This window comes from Topomyia yanbarensis, chromosome 3 (assembly GCF_030247195.1).
Source record: "Topomyia yanbarensis strain Yona2022 chromosome 3, ASM3024719v1, whole genome shotgun sequence".
Classification (NCBI taxonomy): domain Eukaryota; kingdom Metazoa; phylum Arthropoda; class Insecta; order Diptera; family Culicidae; genus Topomyia; species Topomyia yanbarensis.
Window position 1 is genome coordinate 79,057,043 of NC_080672.1, and position 14,713 is coordinate 79,071,755.

Below are 14,713 nucleotides of genomic sequence, written 5' to 3' on the forward strand. Positions count from 1 at the left end.
GGGTTTTAAGAAAAACGCCATTTTAAGTCGCCAGTTTTTAATTATCGATAAATAACGAACAAAAGATCAAAAGCAGAAGTTCGTGTCTTCATTTTTCTGCAAAAAATTTCAAATGTAGCTTTGTAGCTTTGATTTTCCACCGAATCCAGGAGAAGGTCCCCTTAAGCTAGTAACATAATCGAACATGTCAGAGTTTAGCAATGGTAGCTGGGTCGTGCTACACCGATGGTTCTGGGTGGGTTGGTGAGTGAGTACGGATGGTGTGTTAGTGTTCAGGTCGAAATTTCTATCGATAGGATGTGTAAACATCCTCCTTCACGTTTGTCAAAATAGAAGACAAATTGGCATGTGTGTAGCGGGTAGCAGGTAGCGCCATTGGTGACTGGTAAAAGATAACGGAGAGCTTCAAACATGCACCAAGCGAACGACAGTCATGCGATGCCCGCAATCTAGGATGTCTTGCCACACGGCGTCTGCGAAATATGTCAGTCGCCGGGGTCTCTTCCGAGCAAGTGCAGCCGGAATTCTGGATGAGTCTAGTTGGTATCCGACTCCAGTAACACAATCGAATCTAATTAAAAGCGGTTGTGTCACTGGAGCCCGACACTAACTAGAGCCAGCCAGAATTACTTGGAGTGACCATATCAGGCGAGTAAAAACCCAGGACAATCTAAAGGAGACCTCCCCCTCTATTGAACGAACGCATTCTAGTCTCGCAGCCAAAACTCTGTCTGAATGTCTCTCGTGAGCATTCGGTCACCAAGCACAACTTCGGATTTCCTGACATGCGTTTCTTGCTATACCACAATCAATGAAGGTTTCAAGCTATTTTTTGGAGAAATCTGCAACCCTTGATTGAGCGGATGAGATGGTATATTTTGGACTTTTAGGCGAGGAACCGACAAGGAGTCTTCAGTACTAAATGCATGTCAATGAAGTACAGCAGAAACAGCAACGGTCCCAAGTAACTTCCCTGGGCTATTCCTGACAGAAGTGCATGTGGGCAATTTCCAATAACAACCATTACTACGGTCTGTGAGGTAGGATCGAAACAACTGCAAAAGTACCGTTAATACCACAATTCTCCATTTTAAGGACCATGGTTCGAGTAGCCCAAATTAATCTTCAGCATAGACTTACAGCAACTATGAATCTATCCCACCTTTTGCAGAAAGTAAATGCTTTCATAGGTTTCGCCGCATTCGCACCTGGGTGGGTATTCCACATAATTTGAGGCAGCTCAGATATCAATTTGAGAGGCTCCGAATTGATGGACTGTTTAAGCAGCACAAAATTGCATATACTTGATGTAGCAAATCACACATCATTTGCACGATCTGGCAGAGAAGAGGTGTTAGATGTAACTCTCTGATCTGACTGTATTACGCATGAGTTGGCAAACTGGCTCGTACCCAGCGAGCTTGAACCGACGTTATCTGACGTTCGTGGGCAGTTTGGATTATAAACTGAACTATGGCTTTCAAATGTCACGACGATAGTTTATAAACCTAAATCGGTTTAAGCCGAATTTGAATGACAATCTCTCTTCGTTCTGTTATCTAAATATCCCCTCGGGGGTGTTGATATATCCGCAAATCGAGGTGTCTTTTATTCCCTTTGGAATGAAACATACTTCCGTATTGTTTACATTCTCTGTGTCGTTGAGTTACAAACTTAACTTTGGCTTCCAAAAAGTGACGGTGAAGTTTATAAGCCTAAATCAATTTAAGCCGAATTTGATTGACTCATCGGGGGTGTTGTCGATCTAATATTTCAATATCCCCTCGGGGGTATATCCGATATATCGATATATCCGCTAATCGAGAAGTGTCTATTCCCTTTGGAGTAAAGAATACTTCCGTATTGTCTATGTTCCCTGTGTCGTTATTTTCCTTATCCCTAACCTAAAGAAAAGACAAATCAGGCAAGGCGCAAATCTCCGATCAACATGGGGAACTTGCCATTTGAGCCAGTCGCTACTGTTTCCTGATCTGTCCTCCATCTTCGAAATTTAACATCCAATACGTAAACAAATGGGCTTTTCGATTGATAGTGCACCGGGGTAATGGAGTGCACTGGTTTTGCACTTTCTAACAGAAGTGCAGAAAACTGGGTATGTTCCATTGCCACTTCTGCTAGAAAATGCAAAACCAGTGCAATCCACTACACCGGTGTCAATCAATCGAAAACCCCAACACAAAAAGCAAGAAAACAGAATTATAGCAGAATTCTGATAGCGAGATTTTAAAAAATTTGCCATGTGCCAAATCTTGACGGATATCTACCGGCTGCCAGATTTTCTTCCAAGCAGTAACAGTAACAATTTTAGTTTTATGGCATGCTAGAAGTGCAATCTAAGCTTTATGAGTGGCTTATCTTTTCAATTGCCATGTAAGAAAAATAATTTGAAAAGAGAAATAACAAGGTACTACCGAGAGATAAAAAGAGACATCAGAAGATCGAGTGTAGTAGTGGCTTTGTTTCTCGTACCCTGCTTGAGAGTGATTTTACGTTGCAGTTGTGATTGCCGAAACTGCGACCTGAACCAGAGTGAATAAAACGCAGGTTCAATAAAAAAATAGGCTTAGAAGAGGATAACCATGACAAATCAAGCGTTTTCCCCGACATCCCAGGACAGTGAGTAAAAAACTAGTACATGTCCCTAGATTTGCTAGGTAGTGATGAGTGAAAAAGAGAAAACTGGTGCCACGCACCTGTCTGTACGAACACCGAGTAAGTTACATGGGGTTCAGTTGTACAGGCGAACATGTGTACATGTTTTTGTACACTGAAAAAAATCCAAACGTTAATTCTATTTGCTTCAAACCGCTTAAAATTCATATGAAGAAGAAATGCTATTATCACGCGCGCGCATACCTTCTATGTGTCAACTGTATAAACTATGTATGCACACATATAAGTTATATATGCGTACTGTTATAGAATGGGTTATGAATAGTTATGAAATGTAAATGTAAGATTAATATTTCTTGTAAATACACACATTAGGTTTATGTTCCAGCAAATAGTGTCTATACTGCCCATAAACGCATAAGAGTCCCATGTGGATTTTTGTCGAAAATGAGTTATCCATTGGATTGTATTCTGTATCACCACTCAATCACACTGCACAAATAAGATTACCGGGTTTGTTCAGAAAATATCAAAAAAATACCAAAACATGGTTGTCCCATCCATTTGGCTCAATGGATGGGACAATCTTGAACAGCGTTTTTCTCGGCTTGCTAGGCATAACGTTTACTTTTTTTGAGTGTACGAAATAGTGTGTTCGGGTTTGTACACGTGGGTTTAAAGTACGATTCAGACGATATATCAGACTTCCGTCACCGGTACGGAACGTCAAGATTAGTTACATGCAGTTAAATGGAGGCATTCACGCACACAACACCAACGGCACAGAACGTTTTGACGTGCGGCATGTGTGAACGGGCACACGAGAAACGCATTTAACTTATTCTGACGGAACGGTGACGGTTCCGTTGATGTTGACGGAAGCTGATGTATCGTCTGCATCGTCCTTAATATAAGCACAGAACTTGAGAGAATTCGATGTTCGTTTGGGCTGACGTTTTGTATGCATGGATGAACTTTTAGGAGCAATGTATTCCTAAGAAATATGGTAGGACAGCTTCTGATTCGTTATAAATGTTGCTGGGAAGCTGGGTGTTCATAGCTATAACCATAAAGCAGTGCAAATACCAACAAAGGCAACGGTAGAGAAGATACGTGAAATTGGTTGATAGCTCGATTGCACACACAAGTAATTTATTGTCTCTCCATTTCATTTCAAAAAGGCATTTTAATTCAACTGAACGTTTTTGTTAGCAATGTTCATAGCTATAGCTCCAATTGCTTGAATTGTTCACCGACCACTTGCATGGTCTCCACATTTCTGTCAGAATCCAACAGATATCCGAGTTTGGCATCTTGCAGATATTTGTACATTTCGGCCGGAGCCACTTTTATGAAATCACCAAAATCGAGGGATGAATTGTACCACAGTGAAATTGTGGCAACCTTACCGAACATCTCTTCATAATGGAGCAACAGTTCCTTCAGCATGACAGCACCGTGGATGTCAATAATTACCTGTGCCACAGAGCGGATATCTGCCAGTGTAATGTGGTGATTGTTAAGCAACAGTACGTAGAATGTGGCTGTGTATTTGTACAGATGGGGTATATCAATGACTAAATCTTCTGCGATCTTAAACAGTTCCTCCAGAGCGCACAGATAGTTCGCTTTGGTGATCAGTTTAGACTCGAACATCTGGTTAATTGTCTGGACAACCATCGACCGCGATTTGATGTCTCGATCAACGTTATCCGAGAACAGTTGATTGATAGCGGCATGGTAGTATTCGGGATCGATTTCCTGCAGGAGCTCCAGACTAAATTCGATATCCGTGTCAACCATTTCGCAGTTAACGGTTTTGGAGAAGTTCGCGAGCGTCATTTTGATTCCCTTGACCGGTGAAACAACTTTTCTTTGTGAAGGTAATTTACCTATATTATGATGCTGAGTTCTTTTTCTATCATGCATTTGGTTGTTGCCGAGCTGTTGACCACTTACCGGTTTCTTGCTACTCGATGTTCGAACCATACGATCATTGTTATAACTATTGTTTCCTTTGTTGCAGTTGTATCGGCGTCGCTTTACCAACCCTTTATTGAGGCGGTTAGGATCTTTTTTTATATGACCATTTTTGGTTTCAGCTTCCTTTTGGGCCTGGTTAATTACATTCGGATATAGATCCGTTTGGTGCGCTTGCCAACGGCTTCGACGCAAATCAATCACCTCCAGCAGCATGGAACGGATTCGATTGCTTAGGTTGTACTTGTCCCTATATTTCACAATTTCGCTAATCTTGTCGAAATACTTGCCCAGTTCCAGTTTACATTCATTTTCCATCCTCGAGTCGATTGTAGTCAGTAATGTGCATACACATTCGAGCGTTCCTTCGTCGTAGTTTTTGTGTTCTGTCATCAACAGGAGTGTAATGCAGTTGTGCACGATCTTCGACCCCAATTGACCGTGTTTGAACAGCTCACCCATGAATCGGACTGTTCCGACAGCTCTTCCTTGAATCCTCTGTTCGTCCTCTTCCAGCAGTTCTCGTAGTTCTTTGTGTTCTTTAGTGACATCCTTGTTCGCTTCCAGCTTGGGGCGGTTGTCTCTCTTGTGCAAATTTTGAGCGTTCCACCGTGTTTCAAATTCCGATTGACAAAGCCACAGCAAACGCTCCTTGAAACTAGTCTTTTTGCCGTTGTTAGCAGCCACGGTAATTGTTCCGATTTTTTTGCACATTTTAGCATAGGCTTCGGAAAAATTCGGCGCAGAAATAGCCTTTTCAAAGAAGAGCTTAACGCAGTGAGACAACTGTTCCTCCGTATCAATGAAATCGACCAGCATCGTTTCGGTTTTCTTACCCGGGAGGAGGAAGTCACTTCGCATTGATGATAGGGTACTCAACTGATATTGGCCTGAATGCGATGATGATTGCTGTTGGTTGAATTGTGTTGGAATACGCCTGCGATCCCAAACTTTGTTTCGGTTATTTATTTGGTAGTTGTCGCATTGCTTACCACTCATCGGCATCATGCTACCCGACGATCGACCCATACGGTCGTTGTAATGGCCATTCATGTGTCCATACGGGTCTCGCTTCACCGATCCTTTACCATGGAAATCTTTGCTGATACGCTGTTCGGCGTTATTTTCGATTTGTTTCATTGCTTCCGGATTAAGGCCCGATCGGTGTGATTGCCATCGGTTTCGACGCAAATCCATCAACTCCAGCAGCATGGACCGGATTCGATTGCTTATGTTGTACTGGTTGTACCTATCTTGCACAATTTCACCAATCTGGTCAAAATATCTGCCGAAGTCCTGGTCAAATTCATCTTCCATCTTCAGGCCAATCGTGGTAAGCAGAGTGCAAACACACTCGAGCGTGTTTTCGTCGTAATTTTTGTACTCTTCTTTCGTCAGCAGGAGCTTAATGCAGCGGTGCATAACTTTTGAAGTCAAGTGACTGGTTTTGAACAGTTCACCTATGAATCGGACTGTTCCGATGGTTCTTCTTTGATTCCTTTCTTCATCCTCTTCCAGTTGTTCTTCCGCGAGATCCTTATTCGTATTTTGATTATTTCGCTGCGTTTCAAATTCTGATTGACAATTCCCAATTAACCGCCTCCTCAAACTTATCCCTCTGTTATCGGTCGTTGTTCCTATTTCTTTACACATTTTGGCATAGGATTCGGAGAAATTCGGCTCGGAAATGGCCTTTTCAAAGATCAACTTAACACAGCCGGTTAACCGTTCCTCCGTATCAATCGCGTACGTTTTGACCTGCTGCACCAGTTCATTGAAATTTTCCGGCGTCAGTTTGTTTAAAACGGATCGCAACTTTTTGTACAGGTCCTGTGTTCCCCGTTCGTTTTCTTCCATATCAATGTTGGGCTGTAAGTGTTTCGGACGCCAAATATTCGCAAATCCGCATAACTTAACTTCATCGTCGCGATCACGGTCTCGGTTAGCATCACTTCGATCTTTATTGAGATCCATCGATAATCCTTCTTCTTGTTTATTATAACGTTATTTTAGTGCAGCCAAGCAAACTGATATCAAACTAAAATTTATATTTGGGGTTTTCGATTGATTGACACCGGTGTAGTGGAGTGCACTGAAACTGCACCGTTTTTGCACTTTCTAGCAGAAGTGCAGAAAACTGGGTACACAGAAACGAAAAACTACCTAAAATTGAGTTCCTTTGACTCAATCTCGTGGTATCGTGGGGGAACTTAAAATTAGGTAAACTGTGTTGAAGGTAGTTTCCATTTAACCACGGCAAAAATTACAACTCATTGATAGGTTTTTTATACTCAAATTTAAGTTGAATTTACCTAATTTTGAGTATACCCCAAACAACTCAAAAGTAGCTTCCTCCACGGAAGACCTCGACTGAGTCGAATCTCTCGTTTTGTTTTTGGCAACACTAATAAGTGCGAAAGCGACGCACAACTCAAAAGTAAGTTAAAAGAACTTATTCTGCAGGTTGTTTTATTTAACCGTGTATGTTCCATTGACACTTCCCACTAAGACGTCCAAAAAAATGTTGCAAAATCGTTCAACACGGGTCCAACGATGGACGTTTGTTGAACGGTTATTTGGACGTTGTCCAAATTGGTCCAACGAACGTCCTTCATTGGACAATTTTGAAACCAACCGTTCTTAGAGGGTTCTGCTAGAAAGTGCAAAACCACCCAGTTAAACTCATTCCGGAACCGGTTCGGATTTCTGAATGGAGTCATTATGGATTCCAAATCAAATGCAACAACCGATTCCGACTTAGAATCGGTTGTTGCATTTGATTTGGAATCCATAATGACTCCATTCAGGATTCCGAATCAAATTCCGAATGGTTTGACCGGGCAGTGCAATCCACTACACCGGTGTCAATCAATCGAAAATCCCAATAGAAAATCTGGCAGTTCAAATAAAAAATTCTGCGGCAAAATCTGTCACTCAACAGCCAATGTCATATATACAGGTCTGGCGAAGATGGCACTTTGGTATTCGTAAGAAGAATCTTACACTGAAAAAGATCCAAGCGTTAATTCTATTTGCTTCAAACCGCTTAAAGTTCATATGAAGAACTGAGTGCATATAAGGAGAGTGACGACATTGTCAAAATTGGAACAATTATTATTTGTCAGCAGGGATGCCAACGGTACCGATAAACTACATTTTTTTCGATATATTTACATTTGCACAAGCCGTACAGCCCACTACAGCGACGCATCACTACAGCTCTTGCCAGAACGGTAGTCAAACCGAGTACATTTTCCCGTACAGCAGTAGAATACATTTTCGTTTTGCTGCTGTACTCCGACTGCTCGGTGAGAGTGTGGCGTAGTAAAGTTTGTTCTCTCGCTTTGTACATTTTTCTCTGCATAGTCAAAGGGAGAGGCCCGCACATGAAAGCGTTGATGCCGGCCGTGGCGTAAATGAGCCGCATTGATTGTAGTCATTTTTGAATAAAAATATTAAAAATATTGAAAATATTAAAAAATGTAAAATAAGGAAAGAGAAGCTGTACCGCTCGCGTCTGGTGGCTGTACTGGGGACCAGTGATGTCCCTATCCTCTGTGCAGTAAAGAGAAATTGAAATTACTCCCCACACTCTGGCAAGCAAAACGAGAGCGCTTCTCTTTCGCTCATATACACCACCGTATTTGATATGTGTAAGCGCACGTTGATGGCAGAGGTAAATTTTCATACACCCAACACTGGAACGATCTAGAGTGTGGAGAAGAGCTCTTAAAATTCTCTGTGGCGCGCTCAGATAAATTCGCCACCGCGCGCGCCCCAGAGTCGCTGTGGTGTATTCACTGGCGTGGTTTCACTGGCGTGTATTCACTGGCGTGTGATCTTTGGTTTGTTTTCGTCTTAGAAGCGGCAGTGCGGGCGAGATTGATTTAATTTGCACAGTTTGTTGCGTTGTGTTGTGTGGATGGCGGTGGCTTATTTCAAGCTTATATATTTTCTACTGAAGATTTCATAGTTGCTTGGTAAAGCTTGCGAGTTTATAGAGTGTTGTTACACTACCGTGGGAAACCTGAAGTATTCGAGCCTAGGGGCAAACAAGGAAAACGTTTTACGAATCAATGTATCGGCTGGTATAAACAAAGTTTTATAATGATCTGTAGTATCAGATTAATCGTATAACAGATGTAAGACGGGATTTGTACATCCACATTAGGAACGGCCTATTTTTTGTTCGACTAAATAACTCAATGGTAATTTAACTTATTTGGATTGCGAATTTGGCGACGCCAAAAAGTAAAGTGATCCATTACAAGTAATGTCCTGGTATTACACACGTTCTCGATTATAATCATACGCAGGCATTGTAATTCTCTCTCACTCACGCGAGAAGAGGCTTATCCGATGTCCAACTTTTCCGAGATAAAGTCCACATAAAACAAGATAACGTTCACGAGAATTCACATTGTTGCTTGTTTTTTTCTGTAGCGCGTTATTAAAAATAATGACGTGCCAATTTAGAAGCGCTTCTATTTGCCGGTACAGTGCTTTCAAGGGGTTACAACACTGTAGATTTTTTAAAACATTTAATTTTTATTTATTGGTTGAATTTTGTTTACTGGTGCTTTAGGATGCTGAAAATGATATTCCAAAAAATGAATCGCGAAAACAATAAATAAATATTCAAAATTTTTCGCAACACCTCTTATGTATACCTCGAGTATACTGAAAACGTTAACCGTGTTTTGGTCGAAATAATTTTTTTTTGATCTGGCCGGAAATGTAACTCGAACAAATGATTTTTGATGAGCCTAAAATTTTTACAGCATGTTCAAGATTACTTTCTCCAGCGATGTACGTGGGATAATTTTTTCATTGCATAATTTTTTGATAAGCAAATTTTGTGTCGATTTTTAACACATTTTCAGTGTTTTTCGACTAAAAAATGTGCCTTTTCGCGAAAAATCAAGACATAGAAAAAATCTTACGTATGCTGCTTGCTGTCGTTCTAAGAAGTTTAAAAAGCTTTGGTTTTTGGCTCTGAATCAAAAATTACGGGACATAGAGTTCCGGCCGTGGACCGCTTCCAAAAAAAAACTCCCCGACCGGAAAGTGCTGCACAGCCGCCATCTTGTGACGAAATTACTCGAATAAATCATTTTGCAATAAAGTAATGTTATATATCTCATTAACCCTCTGGAAGTCGCGCTTATGGCCCACTGAACGAGCAGCCGCTGATGCTTTAAGACGGGTTCGCTAGATTTTCAGAGCAGCGTGCACTGCCGGAAAGTTAAACAAGATCTCGATTCATCTCATTATTGCGTCAAGAAAAATTCCCGAAATATGCCTATTTTTCGTGCTCTATAGTGGTGTTAACCCCTCAATAATTAGTTCTGGAATCTTTTGACGACATTTTTCTTCTGTGCCATCATTTACATAAATTAGCTGGTTTTCTCTCGAATTTCCATGCGATGGAATAATAAGAGAGAGAATTAAAATTAAAACCTAACATGTTCGGGTACGAGTATAGCAAAGAAGTTCAAAATGGCAAATCCACCGTCTTTGCAGTACATACTAAATTGTTCCAAAGAACGTTTATCTGTTTATCGTGTTTTTATAATTTGTAAAACTTATAATATTAAGTTTATTAATCAGAGGATGTTTATGACCTCACCGAATAAAAATCTTCTTGTGTAAACATTGAACCTATAGTTGATTTCGTGACGCGAGGATGTGCTTTTGTTTTCATTTCGACCCGAAAAAGGAATACGATCTACGTTTATCCCAAAAATTAACGTAAACTTCGTATTCTATACATATATTAATCAATTCACCTGTAAGTATTCATGCATACACTTCGAATCGAGTACATTTCCGTGATTTTTATTCTTAGTCCAATTAGGTGATTCAAATTTTCTGATAAAAAGAAATATATGATTTGATTCCTGATGAAATAAGTTTTTATGGATATTTAGTAATATTATATCAGACAATACTAATTATCCTCAACATATTCCATTTTCTTCTCAAAATTTATCAATTTCGAATGCTCTAGTAATGCTAACAAAGTAAATACATAATAGTTCAATAGTTCCGCACTTAACGTGTGAGTCGCATTTTAGTCATGCTTGGGTCAGTAAAAGCCAAATATTTTACGCTTTTTTGGCTATTCTCAGGGTTGTTAATCGATAATTAATCGTCATCGTCGATAACGTTAACCACCCGTCAACGTCATCGGAAACTCCGTTAACGATATTTTATCGTCGGATTCATCGTCATCGTCGATAATTCATCGGTGGTTATCGCGATACATTTTGCGTTACTTTCCCGTTTATTGGAGTTGATGTTGATGCGGTCAACTTTCAATTGTTTTGAAATAAATAACTATTGGAAGACATGTTGTTGGCAGTTGAAAATCAATAGTTTTGGACATTTTCTATGCACAGGGGGGTGCGACGATGAGTCAAAATGGAATTTTTTGTCAACTTTTCGGGAGAGTTTTATATTGAAAGGAAAGTTATTGGCAGTTGACAATCAATAGTTTTGGACATTTTCAATACACAGGGGGTTCGACGATGTGTCAAAATGGATTTTTTTCAACTTTTAGGGAAAGTTTATTATATTGAAGATTATTGGTAAGTGAAAATCAATAGTTTTGGGCATTTTCAATGTACCGTCGGTGCGTCAAAATAGAAATTTTTTCAACTTTTCGCGAACTTTTTATGTTGAAGGGCAGGTTGTTGGCAGTTGAAAATCGATAGTTTTGGACATTTTCAATTCACAGGAGGATCCACCAGTGCACAGTGTTTCCAAAGTGGCAAAAAGGTGAAATAAATTCTTTGAACCACGAAAAACATTATTTAGCTATAGTGTCTTCAGCAAAGTTTATTTATATTTTTTTGCATTTAAAAAGTATTAGTTGGGTGATTAATCCCTCTAAAGCTGAGCAGCAAGCTTTTGTTTGGTCATTTATGAAAATAAAAAAAAACTTTCTTTGGCAAAGTTGTTGAGAATATCTTAAGTATTAACTTCGCTGAAGAGACTATGTGTCTATCTGTCGATTTTAAATTACATTTGTGGAGATTTCTTTGATATACCCCTGAAAATTGCTTTTTTTAAAATACTTTTCCTGGTAATTTTGTAGAATTTCAAAATGTTCCAAGATTTTGTTCAGCATAAGAAAATACAGAATTTTTGTAATATAAGCTTATTTGTATCCCTTTCAACTTAGAAGTTATCGAATGTTGTGCCCAAAAAGCAAAACAAACACTATCAAAATCGTTTGGTGGACTCCAACCTACGTTCAAGTCAAATTCGAGTAAATTCCTTCTTTAGCATATTTTCTTATCTTAGAGATGCAAAATATACAAAAATAATAATACTGTACTGTAAGACCTCCTTAAGGGAAATTTTTACTAAATGATCAGAGCGGGTTATGAGGCTTTGTCGAGGGACTAAAGAAGAATATTTTAACCGCTCCGATTTATTAAAAAGAAAGAAAAAATATGTTAGTCCAGGTGTTTGCGTTTCGACTTCATCTCTTCAGAACCAGAAAAAATATGTGCCGATTTTGCCAATGTCATCGTTTTATCAGCCTAAAATTCGCCAAGGGGCTGATAAAAACGGGTCTTCACTCTATTCAAAAAACCGACTAAAACTCTATTATGAGGCCGTTCATAAATTACACTACATATTTAAGGGTAAAAGAAGGAAGAATGAAGCATCTTGTTACATAGTGTAGAGGAGAAACGGAGGAAGGGGCTAAAAGCTTCCTAACTAGAAAATGTAATCAAACATTGGAAATGTGTATGTATATTCTCTTTTTTAAAATCCGGAATCTTCTAGTTTAAATTAAAATTATAATAAAATCTGTTAATCACCACACCACTAAAATGTGTAGTGTAATTTATGAATGGCCTAATAATAGTGGTTTACAAGTTTTTTTCAATACACTACAATTTTGCGTGCTATAAATTACTAATTACACAATAGCTCAAAATTTGTTTTCTTCATGGTCAAAATACTGTGTACCTGGGACTCTTCTGTGCACAAACTTACTCGAAAAGTTGAAAAATTCAATTTTGACACATCGTCGGACCCTTCTGCTTATTGAAATGTCCAAAATTATTGATTTTCAATTGACAACAACTTTCCCTTCAATATAATACACTTTCCCGAAAAGTTTAAATTATTTCATTTTGACGCATCGTTGGACCCCCCCTGTGCATAGAAAATGTCCAAAACTATTGATTTTCAACTGCCAACAACATGTCCTTCAATAGGTATTTATTTCTAAACAATTGAAAATTAACCGGATCAACTTCAACTCCAATAAATGGGAAAGTAACGCAAAATGTATCGCGATAACCGATGAACCGACGATGACGATGGAAACGACGATACAATTATCGACGATGACGATGAAGGCGACGATACATTATCGTTAACGGAGTTTCCGATGACGATACATTATCGTTAACGAGTAACGCCGATAAATTATCGTGAAAAATGTATCGTATTAACAACCCTGGAGCGACGTACCGATACAAAAAAAATTTTCGTTCTAATTCTAATATATTTTTTTTTGAAAATCTTCACTTGTACTGCATTACAACGATAGCATTAATTAGACTAATAATATAGTGCAATAAAAGCAGAATGTTGAAAGTTGTTCTACGTGTCTTATGAACTGCCCTAGAATTTTAATTGCAAATATGGGAAATCATTCAACGTATCTTTGGTATGTATGCAAAGAACTAGAATATTTGAGTGAAAATTCTGCTAAAAAATCGATGAAAAGTTCTATGGGCGATGTCAATATATTAAACGAAAGCATTTAATCCCAAAAATGATAACAAATGTTAAGATTGTTTATTAACCAATTTATGTATGTGAAACTTCTTGTACCATTACCACTACCATGTATCATTAAGGTGCGAGTCTGCATTTCCGCGCCAAGAGGGCAGCAAATCGGTACCTTTTTGCCTTAATCTCGCAATATCTTTGGAAATAGACCAAAAATAAAAAACAAAAATGGTATCCAGTAAACTAGGATAATTTCCGAAGACATTGGCGAAAAATTTATTTCAAATTTCCAATTACTTCCAAAGTGATCGGTAGTTTTAGTAGAGAAAATCGCGAAAATTTCGAATCCTTTATGATTCCGCTCCCGAAAACAAAATTGCCTCTCCCATTTCTCTGCATTCTCTGGTTTCCACCCCACCAAAACCAGTGTTGTATCAACAAGGATTCCGTCCTATTCCTTCGTAGTATATTACAAGTTCATTTATGGATTATAACTGTTTGTAATCATGTGGATTACCAAAAGATGCAGAATGCGATTTTTGCATTGTTATGCGTTGAATAAAATACATTCAACGCTTGCAAATACATCTATTGATCGAGAATTTCTTTATTTGCGGAAGCGCACGCTACTACGCAGTTACACCACTGTTAGCGCGCCTGGGTCAACGTGCATGTGTATGTGAAAACCTCGGCTTCCTTGCTGCTACCTATAGCACGTGGATACATCTATAGCTATAGCAGCACGTGGATGATCGGAGTAATGAGTGAAATGGACAACTGTTATTTCTAATTACCAAAATAATCTCTCATACTAGTTCCAAAAAGTTTCAAAGGTTCAGGTTTTCCATACTATCGCAACATATCAATTTGCGCCTGAGATATTGAGGCACAGGTTCTGTATTAGGAAGTTATTTGTCGTCTATATAAAGGCTAAAAGAGGACATCATTGTAATTTTTTCTGTATCTGTATTTTCCGGAGGCCATTGTCTGCGAAAATTTTCGGAAACTCAAATGTACATAGTAATAGGACATATTCGAATGAGCTTTTCTCGGAATATGTTTAGTACTGTAAACTAATATCTTAGCTGACATGTTGAAAACAGGTGCACAACTAATTCGTGATCCTGCGACTATAGCGAAAATGTTTTCTAATCTGAAATATAAAAAGTATTCGAATTGATCGAAAATGGAAGCGGTGTTTATTGAACAACTCAGGAAATCCTGAGATTGACTCTAAATTCAATTTTCTTGTGCGTATTCTAATATGTTCCAGTTTACGGAGTGTAAAGATATTCTTTCCCAACACTTTGCGCAATTGCACTTTGAGAAAAAAAAAATT